The 14,195-nt window shown below is 44.4% G+C and overlaps 1 long non-coding RNA gene across 1 annotated transcript; it reads left to right on the top strand.

The window, feature by feature from the left end:
* The first annotated feature begins 251 nt into the window (after nt 1–251).
* On the top strand, nt 252–13,565 carry LOC130583381 (uncharacterized). The gene is made up of 4 exons (XR_008966417.1): nt 252–588; nt 3,804–6,306; nt 7,335–7,607; nt 8,167–13,565. It is a non-coding gene; the product is annotated as an uncharacterized LOC130583381 (long non-coding RNA).
* Nucleotides 13,566–14,195: the final 630 nt, after the last annotated feature.

Genomic DNA, 14,195 nt, shown 5'->3' with positions numbered 1-14,195 from the left:
AGGGGTGTTGTGAGGATTAATTAGTTGCTGCTTGTACATCACTCTGATGATGTTAAGAACTACATGCCTGCTAAGTATTGTTATTGTATCATGGCTAGGAAGATATTTCAATTAGGAAATCCTGCCCTTGGAAAAAGATGCGTCTTTCTCCACGTCTTGTAAAATTGGCTACTGGGCTTGTGCAAGCAGCTTTTATATAATGTTGGTACCAAACATCAACATGCATTCTGTATATCTGAGGCTGCCAAATCCTTGGAACAATCACCTGCTKGGAGTCATGTGATGCACCACTCTGCCACAAACAGCTTTGGGCAGRAGCACAGCTGCAAACTCTTTCTCTCTCTTCCCCCACCAGTTGAGATTAGATGTTTCTATTGGGCACTTGAGTGGTGATCTCTGGTCTAGGGCTCAGTGCCATGCAGCACCCAGACAGCACTCGGTGCTTGCTGCTGATGGGACAGCCCACCTGGGATGGGACACTGGGGACAACGGAACACACTTCTGCACCTGGGACAGCCACGACAGCTGCAGCAAGGCAGGATGGCTGYGGGAACACGTGGATACATGCACGAGCACAGATGGATGAAGGTAAGCTCTCCCACCAGAACTCAGCCTTGGGTGGGTCTCCCCCCTGAGAGACCTTCCACTTTGGCATTTTGGCCCAGATGCCGCCAAAGAGTGCACAAAGAAAATTATTCCTTTTCTGCAATGGGCTACAGCTCAGGATCATTAATAGGCTCAAACCAGAGTATCCAGCCAGCTCAAGGAGTTWTGCATCCAAATCTTGGTGACATTTAGTGGAAGTCAGCCAAATGGCTCCCTTTGATTCCTTTGAAATTTGAAACATAACTGTCACCGAATCTTAGACATGTGAACTCTTCTGAGAAGTCTCCCATATAGATTAGACTGCAATCAAAGAGTTCCATTAAACTGAATTTTATGAAGACGGAGGGTTGAGGTGAGGCTGATCAGCAGAAATATTATCTGAGAAAACACAAACCCTCAGAGCCAGCAAGTTTGAAAGGGTTAACAAAGAAGGTTGTTTGGGTAGCCGGTGTACATTAACTATCATTTTCAGGCAGCATGCAATGACTAGTTAGCAGGGCTTATCAACCCCAGCTATGTGAGGAATTACAATAAATGCCTGAAATGCAAGCAGGTTTCCGGCTTAGGTAGGTAAATAATGGAAGTCACTATTTTTGTCTGAGTTGCAAGAATTCCCCACGCACACAGGCTCCCCACCCCCTCCCCACTGTAACACAGCTAACTCCGCTCCCTGCTGCTTGGCAAAATGAAGTCCTTTCCTGCATCCTTAGGACTTTTTCTTTGTCTGCAGAAGGAGCCGACTCATTATTTCCTTTTTGGTGGAAACAAGAGGGTACATTTTTTGCATTCATTTGTTTTAAATACTTGCAGAATGTAAYGACCTCAGGATGAGTGGAAGGAGATACAAGCTGCTTTGAGATGGAGACTGCATGATTTGTAGGTAAAAAGTGACAAAATAAGCAACCAGAGCATAATTCTGGTGTCCCCAAAGCCTGCTAGCAATCATCCTGTTGCCTTCAGCGGCACGAAGCACCATCCTGTGCCGAAAATACTCCCAAGCTGTTCAGTGATTTGGCTGCTATATGAACAGCCACCAGAGAAAATTTCTGGCTGCCTGTGCAGGATAGAAATAGGATAAACTCTGGATAGCACTTAGTAGTAAATAGGGAATAAAGTCATTACAGTCAGGGAGTTGATTCTCATTTAGCCCAAGGCCCTTCTCCCTGCTCTGGAATCCCCAGGCACGTGCCTGACCTGGTCTCTCTCAGAGGCCCCTTTGAGGTCTGTGCGACCAAGTCTTTGCTGAAGGAAACACCGGGCTCCCGCCACGGGAGGGGAATCAGGGTGGGATCCTGAGCCTTGTGAAGTCCCGTGTTGACCTGGCCAGGCTCCAGGCAATTSCAGGAGAGCCTCAGCCTTGGTGAATGCTCCCAGTGTTTGTGCAGCACTGCTGGGGGAAGCCCGGCACAGGCTTGGAGACGGTGGGGCCAGGGAAGGGTTAAGCAGCACCGCGGCTGGAAGAGTGTCCTCCCTCCGTGCTCCACACATGCTGTATTCCTTAGCAAAGTGAACATATTAACACTGGCATGCTCCCACACACTGCCTTGGCTCTTCTCCAGGAAATCATAACCCAGCTATTTGGCACACAAGGCCACAATTTTATTTACACAATCAACTTCTTGATAAACACAAAACTTACAAAATATACCACGTCCTTAAAATAAAAAAAAGGAAAAAGTGTGGGGGAGAACTGCAGCAGCTTGACCTTCTTGGCCAGAAGGGTCAACATGCTTTGATTTGATTTGATTTGATTTGATAGCCCCATCCACAAGGAAACTGCTTGTGGATGCATGAGGATTTGCCCTGGCTTTTAGGGAGGTTTCTGCTTGGGGGACCCATGGACGTACTCTGTGGGGCTGGAAGCTGCCAAAGGGATCAGGACTGACTCAGGCAAGTTTCCTTCTGGGTAGAGGGGTCTCTGTGTCTCTACGAACATTATAATTTTCAACTCTAAGTGCTCTGGTCAATGTAACCAACTGCAAGTGGAAGTTGTGGGTTTTCTTTTGGGAGGAAAAAAAAWTTCTGATTTCATGTGGCAACCAGATTTTTTTGCAGACATGTTTCAGTTGGCCAGAACACCAGTCAATTCAACTGGGAAACTGGGAAGTCTTAAACCTTCAGCAGCCCTCCAGGGCACCCTCTGCCTTAGGTGAAGTTTTGCCTAAACATAAGATAAAGCTGCCCCAGCCTTGCAATGATCTGAGAGGTACATGTATGCATGTTGTTGGCACCTGGAGTCACCTGAACTCAGCTCTACCACCTTCTCCTTCACCTTTCAAGCTCACATTTCTCCACTGGCCCTTCAAAGAGATTATTTTGCTTGGCAAAAGAGTCACATCCTTCTTCCATGGACTCTGTAGGCCRTGGAGACCAGGGTGGCATCAGGTGCAAGCTCTCCAAAAGCCAAGACTAATGGTAGCTCTGTTAAGCCTTACATCAGATACATGAAAACAAGAAGGTGCTGAAACGGTGCTTAAATCCCACTTGAGAGATACAGCATGAGAAAAAACAATGGGCCAAGAGGATTAAMGTGATTTATACTGGCTGAAGATCTGGACATATCTGCTTTATTCCTTGCAGATAAAAAGATSTGCCTGAGGCTAACATGCTTTTGATAGTTTGGGAAACAAAGATTGATTCTTTTTTTTTTTTTTTAATTTTTCCCACAAATAGGAAGAACCACCTTCAAATACCTGAGACACACTGCAATTATTTAGACAGATAAACATCTTGATTCCTAGAGATAACAGGAGCTGAATGGTTGGCCTCAAAACCAAGCATTCATGACAATCTCAAAATGAGAGTATTACTACTCTCCATTTCCACAATAATTTACATACGACTGCAAAGGAAACCCTTCTCTCCTTGCAGCTGGAAAACGCACTGTAAACAAAGCCTCTCCACAGTTCCTGAACATGCTGAGGTGGACAGGTGAGCTGGTTGCAGCTCAGAGTCTGTGTCAGAGCCTGAGATACTGATTTCTTTAGATGAATACCTGGCTGACCACGGTATCACCATCTGAGATGGGAAAGAAGGCCCCTTCCCAGGAAAGAACAGGAACACTGGAGATTAGAGCTGGGGCCAAAGGAAGGAAGTCTGCAGGGCTGGGTAGTCAAGTACCATGGCRAAAGGCACTTGCAGAGAGTTTCTGAAATAATTTATTTGGTCCCTGCCAGACATTTTTTCTCTCTTCACAGGCTTGGAAAGGAGAACACAGGTCCATCTGARCACATCAGATCTGGGATGGAAATTTGTCAGGCTACCCATTACMAAACAACTGCTATGCATTCACTCCTCTCTCTTCCTCCCCAGAAAGCAGCAGYTGAGAGTCACCAAGATCTGTCAGAGGAGATCTTATTTGTGTCTCATCCACCCTGTCAGGGTCTTGCACACACCACTGTGGCAAAACACTTGAGGTCTGTCTGCTACATATTCAGCTGYGCATAAACAAAAGGCTCTCCTTGTATTTGAATAATTCCTTCAAATACCAGATGTTGCCTGATTTCTCCAGAATGGCCAAYTCCTACAATTTTATAGCGAGTAGAGCTACATGAAGTGACTTTCCACTAAAATAATTTTCATGCCTAAGGACCTCATCCTTGATTTAAAGTCAGTTTTTATCCTCTATGAATAAGAGCTGAGTGCTTCTAATGCAAAAACCAGAAGGCAACATTCACCCAGCTCTGTGTACTAAAATCTGAAGCCAGTCTCAAGATTACACTTTTTTGGATGCAACGTGACTACTGTCATGTAAAAAAAGAAACCAGGRAGAGTCAGGGCCCAAACCAGAAGTATATCAGCTCTGCAAGTGAGGACAGACACCTTGAAGCTGAGGGACCTTTCCAACAGCAGCRCCTACGATTTCTCTGGAACAGGCTCCAAATTAGCCTTGTCAAGCCTATTTCGGAGACACAGGCGGGCAAGATGTGGAGGAGGACTTCAAGGGTGCTTTCAAACGAACTGAATCAGAGGTTTACCCAACCCCGCTCTTTCAGAAGTTTCTGAATAACGCACCAGTTTGAACCACTGGAAAGAAACAAATAAATGAGCTGGCAACTTTCACAGGGAGGAGCCTTGAAGCCCAGTTCCCAAGACCACGCCAACCAGCTCCGTGTGACAGCACATAGGAATGAAAATAGGTAGGTAACATTAACAGAAATACACTGAAACTTAATAACAGCAGCTTGTCAAGACATGCACCAAAGAGAAATGGCTCATAATAGCTACAGCTTGTATTATGAATGTTTCATAGCCATCTGGCTACAGGGATGCCTGAACTCAGCTCAGGTGTTGTGTGTGCTCTACTAACCCACCATGCATGCTCTGGAAGGACMGTCTCAAGCTCAAGTCGAGCATCTGTGTTAAAAAGACACACCATCTCTCTTGTCAGATTGAAAATACCTTGGAATAACAAGGCAGCAATGGACAGAGCTAAAGAGCTAAGGCTGGGTCCTCCTTTGGTGTAAATCAGGAAGTTTTGCTCAGGACAAATGGAGTTTATCGCAATTTACACCAACTATGAGACCCAGCCTGATTGTATCAACCCCTTGTTTCAGTTGTAACTTCCATGTGTCTATCAGTAGCTTAAAGCAAAGGCACAGCTTTAAAGGAAAAGTAATCCCCCTGCCTTTCCTCTCCTGATCTGATTCACATACAAAATGGGYTTATGAACTCAAAAATTATGGGAGGGATTCAAGGAGGAGGAAAGGGAGACACAAGAGCCCTTTTATTTTGCGTCTTATTCACAATGAAAATTGGCACAGAAGCCAACCACATACATTAACATAGTTTGGGCAAGTTTAACTCTCATGAATACATTTCTGTGGAAAAACTATGTGACTATGGAAAAATCCCCTCTTTTTTGCCATTTGAAAAGATAACAGGCTTCTATGTGGAACATACCCAGAACCTGCCTGATTCAGAGACATGGAAATACAAAGATGAATAAGGCTGAGTTTCCCATGCTAGGGGCCCATGGAAACTGAGAGGGGAGGAAGAAGTAAGGAGGCCCATTGACTCGGGAGAAGGACTTTCATCCTACAGGTGAAGGAAGTATTTGAAGGCACTGGTAACATTGCAGGCCTGTTCCAGAGCCCATTTAAGTCACTGACAACATCACATTGACTGCGATGTGGGTCAGGGCTAAATAGTTTTAAAATATAATCCAAGACTATTTCCACATCACCGTRTAGTGAGCGGGATCCAAAACAGTTCAAGTGTGTCTAGCCCTGTGACTTACCTGCCTTTTGTCCATATTTCTGGCTGCTAGCCTGGCTGCTGCTTGGCCCGAAGTCTTGATATTGCACTGAGGAAGAGCTGAACTCGAGACCTTTTTGGAAGTCTGTCTCCAATTGGAATGCACAGCAGACTGCACCCATGACTAAATCAGGCAACCTGAAGGAAGGMAAGCTTTGGCAAAATGTACTGAGGCATCAACTGCACCTCTCTTCTCTCCTCCCCTCCTGTATTTTCATTGTCCCTCTCCCAACTCAGGCTGAGGAGAGCTCGTGGTRGGAGCATCCACCAAGAGCAGTGGACATATCCACTGAACAGCATGAGTACCTTTGTGTGATGATATAAGTGCACCTGGCATCCAAAATCTGGAATTTAAAGCCAGCCCAGCCACAATGACAAGCTCTGGAATCCTCTGRTCCAACTGCAGTCCAAGTGCAGCCTTAAGACTTCTGCAGAATATCACAGGTACACAAAAATAGCGACCTCAACTCCTGCATCCCTAATTGCAGCCTACAAGCTTTTGCCATTCCCATAAAAAAAAAAAAAAAAAAAATTCTCCTTTTCTCACTGGCACTGTGCAGGGCTAGTCATGCTCCAGTGCCACATTCCTGGCAGAGGATGGTAACCTCAGACATAATATTTTCTTTTGAATGAAGCAGTTTGCTTTATTATTAGCCTTTAAGATACAATAATTTGCATTGCAAGTCCTTCATCTGATCACTTCAGAAGTACATCACTGTATCAGGCCTTTAATATAATGCTAATTTGTTTCATAAATTACCAATTGAACTCTCTAAATGACTCATATTGGGATGGCAAGTAACGCCATAGAGAGAACTCATTGATCTCTGAGGAGGATAAATCACAGAACCGTCCTCTCCTGCTATGTAACACAAAATTAAACAATGAGGTAGGAGCAGGACAGGGTATTTTCCCCCACAATTAGTCCAGAGCCCTTATCTCTGTGATGCATCCAGTACCACATGTATTGCTCCTGTCCCAATGTGGAGTTTCCYSTGATTGTGTCAGTGTGTGGAAGAGRCACAGAGCACAGATCCACACATGGAGGGCAAAGGACCTGCAGAGCAGCTCAAAAGAGAGCATTCTTCCTCAAGGGCAAGTCCATCCAACATGCTCTGTTGCTTTACTGACGCCTAATGCACATCATCATTGATGTCRTCACTGAGTTTGCCACCACTGAGAGATTGGGTTTGGCCAGGGTCAGCAAACAGGACTTTTCACAAATTGTCCAGTGCTGGCCACTTCCACAAAATGCTGTCTTTGCTTTTTCTAACACAACTGCCTCCAAAGACAACCTAGAAACAAAGTCACACCTTGCCTGGCTTGGCAGCTCGTGAAAGAAAACTGATTATTTCAGGGCCAGTTTCCCAAAGGGACCACTCTGTTGCTTGCTGGGCTGGAGGGAGGTCAGAGGCCTTCAGGCAGGTTTGTCTGACTGACCCTTTGCTCACCGACCTGCTGTTTTTCCCTAGGAGCCAMCCTCACCACCACTTGCCTAGCAGCAAAGGATGTGGTATTTTTCTAACCCAGATCCCAGCAATGCTGGTATCTACACCTGCTCAGCCACATTCACCGCCCACCAGAGTTAATGGAGTGAGTAGGCACTTCTGGGAAGAAAATCACCTGGCCTACAGCAGATGACTCCCTTAGGATGAGATCAGTATCAGTCCCAGGCAGCTGCAAAGGCCATTTTGCTTCTCATCAGCTGTCACTGTCCTCCTACATCCTGAGGAATTCCATCCCAGGTAAGTCCTCAGATGCTGAGTGGCTGCAACCAAAGAAAAGCACACTTGTTTTGCGCACACGACTGGTCTTGTGTGCATTCTTTACTTCCTGCCCTCCTATTTTGCTTTGTGCTGAGCTGCATTTTATGGATGAACCTAGAACAGGGTACCCTCTGCTGTTCCTGCTACAAGAGAAGACCACCATGTGCACAAGAGGTGCTGCAGCAGCACAAAGGCTTGGCACAGAACTGGTCAGCCAGGTTTCTACAGGGAGGCATAAAGCCCAAAAGGGACCTTTGCAAACATGTCTGCTGGTCTCCTGCAGTCAGTGTTTCACCCAGCAAATCTCTGAAATTAGAAAGCTGTGCAGTTCTAATGTATGACCAAACATCTTGATTTAGCTCCTAAGAGAAAGTTGTTATTTATTTTACCCACACAAGGCTTATCTTGTAGTAGCCATCAACTTTCCATGGAAAGATCACGCTCTACTACTAAACATCAGTCATTAGAGGCAGCTTCTAAACTTTAATATCTCCAAAGGAACAATAATTGTGACGTTTTCTGTATTTTATATTTACAGACCAGCAGAATGAACTCACTGGTATCAGCAGGTGGTGTATGTTCAGCTGCTCTCAGCAATACTCTGCTTGCTTGTTCCCAGCAAGGGCAGCTGCCATCAGGGAAGCAGTGCCCTGTGAATGTGCCATTCAGAGGGTAGGAGAACCCAGAGTTTGYAAGGCAGACATCAAAGGGGTCCGTAACATGCAGATGTTTTCCATGCAGAGGCTGAGAAAAGTGATGGCCAAGACTTTGTAAACCCCATGCTGTGTTTTTCCCTTCATTTTCTCCCTTACATCCCCCATTTTCTTGTCTGCTCTTATATGGAAGAATGAAAACATTACAAATGATGAGCTATGTCCCCAGCTGATATAATTTGTTGTGACTCCACAAAGCTATGCCTGTTTACACAAGCTGCAAATTTCTCCCATTAATTTAAATCTCTACAGATTTACATCATGGGGAAGAGCACCACATTTTTTCCCATAGCTAATCAGCTTCTTCAAATAAGAGAAGACAAACAAGTCACCCTTGACATCCATTAAACTTGTATTTGAAGATAAAGATTTCAGAGGATGCCTTCTCCCACCCTATCTCACATCCTTCATCCTGCTCCTCTGTTTATTAGAGGATGCTCCCAGTGTCACGTGGGTCAGAGCTGAGCTGAGTTGCCAAGGATGGTACCCATGGGTGAACATATGGCTGGATCTACTTCCTTTTCATCTCCCCTGGTAGTTCTGCAACCCATCCCAAAACATCCCTGAGTCCTGGTGAGGACAGAGCCCTCACTGCCACCCAGGCTCACTGACAGGGTGTAGGCAAAAAYTCCTGTTCTTTGATCAAGGGCAGCAAGTTCAATGCTCAGCTCCCTCTGCCCAGGTGAATTTCTTAAGYAACAAACTTAAAAGCTGTTTTTAAAAAGTTCTCCATCCATTTCATTTTCATTTCAAGAAATTTTTCATCTTCCTATGGAATACAAGCACATTCAAAACCTCACCATTTTCTATAAAATTAAATTCTWGTGTTCCCACTCGCCCTAACCAGAAGCACTATACCATCATGGCTGCAGAATACAGAGCATTATACTGACTTTGTGCTGTCCTGCAGAGAAACAYGAGGTTTCACGTGACATTACCAATTGACTTCTCCCAAAATTTCCTTCCCATGAATAAGTGCCAATCTGAACACTAAGCATGCATGAAGACAGACACTTCCCATTGGGAAGCAGTTTGCTAAGCCATCTGGAGAGCTCAAACACTTCTGAACACTCAACAACAACTTTCTGCTGGGCAGTACTCTGAACCTGCTTTTGGRACACACTGAATTAGCCTGAAGAGCCAGGTGACTTAAGTGCCAAATTCCTTACCATAATCACTGATTTAATTTGACCACTGAAGCTCTCCAGGCTTTTTTGGAAGCCCCAGTTGTGATTCCAGGAACCAGTATGTCCAAGATGATCCCACGGGTTGAACACTGTCATTAAAAGCATGACCTGTTCCTGCTGGAGGCAAATGATGGAGTCCCTCCAGGAGTGCAGGGAATTAGATGGCTCCATCACCCATCCCAGCAGCCTATTTTCTGTACTATGGAGCAAGACCAAAAACAGTGGGGATCTCTGAGGCCACAGTAAAAGCCTTACATTTCTTCCAATAAAAGCCGAGTCTAGTGACCTGCAATAGATTCTCTGGATGAACTGAGGAGAAAGCATCCAAGATATCAGGAGCTGGAATTCACTGTGTTTAAGGGCAGGATGAGAGAATTAGACTTGTTCAGCCTCCAGAAGAAAAGATGAATGGGAGACCTTATTCCTGAGACAGCACCAGGAAGACAGAGCCAGGCTCTTCTGGAAGGTGCACAGCTCTGGTGGACATTGCTCTGACCCCCTTGTGTCTCCTGGAAGGTCCCCAGCAATGCTCTCCCATAACCAACCTTCTCCAGCGTGATGTTTGCTGCCTTCTGGAGGATCTCCTGCTCTGAGATCAACGTTTCCATGCTGCTCCTCTTTCCCTGAGACTGCTGACTTGCTGGGATTTAAGCTGTCTTTCCAACAGCCCCTATCCCATTTAGGCCATATCCTAGGATTTTGTTTCATGAAAAAGGCTCTGTAAAGGCTCTGGACCCTGTGCTATGATTTACACTTTTTCATCTCCTGCAGAAAGCCTGCCRTGTATGTGATGATACCATTCAGCTCCGTTTACCTGAGAACTTAAAAAAATACCATCGGAGGTTGTTTTTTCCATATGGGTAAATAGTAGGGGTGGGAGTATTCCTTATGGGAAACCTGGAACAGTCGCACTCTGTCGGCCTGACATTTCCTGCTGTAATTGAAACTTTTGATGTTAAAAATTCCATTTACACAGTGTGTCTCTGAGCCAGGCGGGGAGAAGGGCAGAGGTGGGCTCAGCATTAGCACACGGTTTCCCCACCCCTCCAATGCAGCCAGTTAAATACAGCAGGTGAGTGCAGAGATGTAAGGGCAGGARTATGAGGAAGGAAATTCCAGCTGAGTTAGGTCATTTGGGTCAGAGGAAGCCAGGCATGGTTACAGAGGCAGGTACAGATCAAATCAACTCGAGGCCCTGGGTCTCTGCAGCTGCCCATACCCCTGCCCAGGCAGGCGGGGAGCGGTGCATCCACGTGCTCCTGTGCTCATGGGGGATGTGTGACCCAAACATCTGGGCTCTGCCTCAAAAGGATGGAAAAAGGGTTCCCTCAGAAGTGATAAGCACCCTGGGGAGAAACAACTTTGCTCTCTTGGAGGTTAAAGGACGCTTAACTGAGTGTTTTTGAAATTCCCATCCAATGCTACACGACCTCATCCTCAATGAAATCAGCCAAGTTGCCAAATTCTAATGCAAATCCCAGCTGGCCTTAGGTGAAAATCCAAGCAGAGGGTCCCACTGCTGCCAAATGTGCCAAGGCTTATCCCTGCACCAATCCCAGACCCTGCCATGACTGCCATTCCTGAGGAGCTGCACAAACCTACACAGACTAGTCCCCCAGCCAGTGGGTTCTGGATTCTTCCAGCTTATGGGTCCAGAGGGGATTCACCCAGCACAACTTGCCCAGTCTCTGCCTCAGATCTGCAGCAGCCACCAGCCCAAATCCTCCCTCTTCCTCCAGCTCTACCCCAGTTCAGAAACTCCTGTGATTCCCAACCCTCAAGCAAGCCAGATTCCTGTCTTCCTTCCCATGAAACCACTGGCAGTGTTTCAAGGGGTGAGCAATAGCAGCAAAAAACACCAGAAGGCCGGCATCAATCCCAGCCCCATCTCCCACTAGCAGTAAATACGGGAATAAGACAAAGTCCAGGACAAGATGGAATCCCTCTGAGTAATGGACATAATTACATTAGCTAGGCAAAGTAACTTTATGTTAAGAAATATTTTTGGCATGCCATGAAAAGTTTGAATSCTGTCACACCCCAGCAGTTACAAAAGTCAAAGGCAACATAACATGAGTTTTATTTTAACTRTTACATGCATTTGCATAAAAATGCTTCTTCAGATGATAATGAAACTGTGCTTCCCTGTTTTGGGTTTGTTTGTTTGTTTTTTTTGCTGCTTTCCCTTTTGATGCAACTTTCTTGCACCCTCAAAGGCACAAAGTAGAACAGGAAGCAGTTCTGCCAGAGACTCTTTTCTCAGGCTTCTTCAAAAATTAAGGCTCAATCCTTTAAGCTTTTCTCACATATCCAAAGACGAGACAGTAAAAAAAAAAAGTACTTAGACTCAGCAATCACTTCTGAAAATCTGGCTTTTCACTGTCAGCTGTGTTTCGGACCCTCCAGCCACAACAGTGACAGCCACAATAACAAGCAAATTACATTTCTGGTTACTCTTCCTAGTAATCGTTGGGAGCAATGGGCAGCATGGGGTGAGAAAACTAGGCTAKATCTGCAGAAGCAAACATTTCAGAAAGGAAACAAATGAGTTATTTGAACAGACATTCTGATTGATTCTCATTTCTAACCCTATAACTTAAATGACAACTGACTATATATAAACTCAGTCAACTTCTTGGGGTTCCACAAAAAAAAGTTCATTCAGGAACAGAAGTAGGGAAAACTTTTAAGTTTCAAAAATATCAAAATGCATTTTATCCCACCAKCTTTCTCAAACTCTATGACCAAAGTAGGCAAAACTAAAACCAAATTAACAGCTGTTATGTTAGATTTAATATACAGATGCTCATTTTTATTTAAATATTTAATAGAGATATCACTAGGGAAATTCTGATTTTTTTTTAATCTAAGAAGCTGCTTTACTTTTAAAATCACTTTCTTGAAAAAATTTAAGTTTTAAAAAAAATAATAAATTAAATACTTGGGTTCAGATAGCACAATATATTTTATTAGAGACAGAAGTAATTTTTTTAAGTTTTGGCAGAATTCACCTCTTGGGGATAAATTAATTTAGGAAGACCTAAACTAGAATTTTCAGATGGGGCCAGAACTAATTAATCCCAGTGCTCACCAGTTGTTCCTATACCTCTCATCAAGGAATCTTTCATAGGATAACTTAYGATAAACATTCCAGTTTGCCCAGGCAAAGTTGGCATGATAAATTGCAAAAAAGATAATGTTTTCTACTACAGTGAAAGAAGCCTCCTGAGACTGTGGGTGCCCCAATGTGTAAAAGACTGGCTCATACTCAAGGAGTTCACAACTGAAAGAAAAGCAAGGATGGGAAACCAAAACTGATGTGACTTGTCCAGTCCTCAGCACAGACTGACACCAGGGTGTCAAGTTGCACAAATGGTGCAAAATGAGTCTGGTTCACCTCAGCTCTTCCATCAGTGACCTGTGTGATAGAAACCTATGGTCAGACTCACTGATAAAACCTTCATTTTGGTTTCCTCGGCCTTATTTCTTCTTCATGGGCTGGCASAGCATCGCAGAACTTCAGTAAGTACAAATGATAACGGTCTCCAGCAAATAGCCAGAGGGAACCAAGGAAKATCTTTGTCTTGATCTTATATTGATCTTGATTTTTTYCCAGCTGGAAGAACAGAGAATTCCCAGTGTGCCACTACCAGAAGGCACATACCTAAAATTATCAACTTTGAGATAAAGAAAGAAATCAGAGGAGGAAAAAGASATACCAGGTAAATGAAAAGCAGGAAAGTGCTGTCAGGAACTGATGGCAATACTTAGCCTAAGAGTTGTTGGAGCCTCTGATCTAACRCTATGGATAAACATTTGTCCAAATGACAGTACATGGTGCAAAATCATGGGAGATKGGCAAGAACTAAGTCATGATTGATGAGCTTTGGAAGAGCAGGACCTGGCTCTCCAAGGTTGGTTTTGCAACCTTTGATCTTTATAGCCATGCATTATAAAGCAGTTTCAACTTGTAACTAAATTCCTAAAATACTCAGCTGTAAAATCCAGACATATCCTGAGTAATAAAACAAATACATAAACTGGAACTTAGGTGAGAGTCATCTTTTACTGTCACTTAATGCTGGAAACACCTAGAGCTTGTTTTGCCACATTCAGTAGAAAAATGCTGTTTTAAGAGCAGTGCAAAAGGATTTGGGYTGGAAACAAATTAATTGGGTCAGACAGTTTATTTGAATCTGGATCCCCAATTTCCAGTGTCTCTAAAGAACATCACAAACAGACACCTTTCTGACTGTAACTATACCACATGATGTTMATGAAATCCAATTTCTATCACACCACGTATCAGAGCCCTCTGCAAAAACATCATTCTGCCAACTGTGGATATTACCAATAAATCAAGGCTGTTGCACAAGCTACAACTTAGGTGGCATTAATTAGATCAGTGGAAGTTATGATCCAACATAATTATCATTGCTACCCCACCTAAATTTAATTTCAGTGTTTCTTCCTATCTTTCCGCCAGAGGGTCCATAGGGAAGCACTGCATGCTTCAACAGTGCCAGCCTCCAGAGGCAGCACAAAAGAGCAAGGGCTGGTAATTATATGAGTGCAAGTGAGGGGAAGGGGACTATCATGAGATGTGATCAGATACTATTCAAGGGGAGAGAAATAAATTCACCCTTTGCCCCTTACACACCTCATAG

The sequence above is a fragment of the Malurus melanocephalus genome, unplaced genomic scaffold (genome assembly GCF_030028575.1).
Source record: "Malurus melanocephalus ecotype Western Australia unplaced genomic scaffold, MMel_1.1 scaffold_13, whole genome shotgun sequence".
Lineage (NCBI taxonomy): Eukaryota > Metazoa > Chordata > Aves > Passeriformes > Maluridae > Malurus > Malurus melanocephalus.
Note: the sequence above shows the minus strand (reverse complement) of the source record. Positions and strands in the feature narration are given on the sequence as shown.